Genomic DNA, 1661 nt, shown 5'->3' with positions numbered 1-1661 from the left:
CCTTTAATCCCAACACTCCGGAGGCAGAGGCAGGCAGATCTCTGTGAGTTCGAGGCCAGCCTGGTCTTCAAAGGGAGTTCCAGGACAGTTTCCAAAACCTACAGAGAAACCCTGTCTTGAAAAACCAAAACAAACAAAGAAACAAAAAAAGATCTTGTGTAGAAGGAGGGGGAGGGTGGGAGGGGGAGGGTGGGAGGGGGAGGGAGAGGCAAGCAGAGAGAGACAGAGAATATGTAGACAGACAGAGACAGAGAATACCAAGAGACATCATACTTACCTTGATTTGTCTAAGCACACTCCATGCTATTGGCACAATGAATGTATCCCCATTTTAGAATCCTGTGATGGTAATGGGTTCAGACAGTGCTCATCACAGCATGCTGGAATCACTGCCGGAGGGTTGGAGATCTAGCTCAGTGGTAAAATACTTACCTAGAGTAACTTACCCATGAGATATAATGGTGGCGGCAGTGGTGGTGGTGATAAAAACCATTGGGAAAATGATATTCATACAGTATTGCTTAGATTATTATTATGCAAAAGAAAAACGTGAATTGCTGAACCAAGTGCGTTTTGTCTACCTAATATGCCAATTGCTACAAAAGTGAATTTATTCATGAAGAGGCCAAGTACACAGAAATGGGAAATCCAGTTCTAAATCTACCTTCCCAGGAACAGGACTTTGGGTTATTTGTGGGTGACTAATGGTGTGAGGAAAGGTGACAGGAGGTAAAAAAAAAAAAGTGGAGTCACTGATGGACTGCACATATGCAATCAAACTTTACGACTCTGCCTAGGACCCATGTTCAGAAATTAGTGGCATTAGCATGTTCTGAGGGTAGACTTTGGTCCTTTGACATCTGAAGGCCACCTATTGGACACTCACAGGCCCAAGTAACGGTTTTCAGCTACACTGAGTTACCAAATTCCTGAAAAACCGCTCAGGCCAGCATTACCATCATGGCCATGGCCGTCTGCAGGGATGCTGTTGGCAGCAATAAAGGAGTCCTTTGCTTTCAGCTCCGTGAGCTCTACACCTGGTGGTAAGCAAATGCAATGCTGGAGGGCTTTGCTAGCTAGCATTTTCCTTTTCCCAGTGGGAGATCTGGCTAGTTGTCTAACCCTTGGCGGAACTTAGGATCACTGATTAGACGCCGCATGTGTGCTGACATGGTACAATAGGAGCTACAAGCCTTACCCATGTAGTGTTATTGCCAAAATGGGCAACTTGAATCACGTGACCTAAAGCACGTCTATGAGGACACTCTCCAAAGCAACCAGCCCATGCTCTTCCACACCTGCATCGATAAAGAGGAAAACAGATAGGAAAATGTTACAGGGTATGCATCCATGCTCTACAATTAATGATGTAGACTCTAGATTAAAGGAAGCTAGTGCCATTACAGCTAAAGGTAGCATGCAGCCCTTTATTAGATCCCAATCCTAAAACAAACAAAGAAACAAACAAGCAAATGCAGGCCACAGAGCAGGATAGCCAGGGCTGTTACACAGAGAAACCCTGTCTTGAAAAACAAAACCAACAACAACAACAACAAAGGAAGAAGCTAGGGACATCGCTGAGTTGGAAAGGTGCCTTCCTTGAAAGCATGAGGGCCCAAGTGTAGCTCCCCAGTACCCACGACCACCCACAACCATAGCGA

Source organism: Mesocricetus auratus, unplaced genomic scaffold, assembly GCF_017639785.1.
Source record: "Mesocricetus auratus isolate SY011 unplaced genomic scaffold, BCM_Maur_2.0 Super-Scaffold_6730, whole genome shotgun sequence".
In the NCBI taxonomy this organism is placed as follows: domain Eukaryota; kingdom Metazoa; phylum Chordata; class Mammalia; order Rodentia; family Cricetidae; genus Mesocricetus; species Mesocricetus auratus.
Note: the sequence above shows the minus strand (reverse complement) of the source record.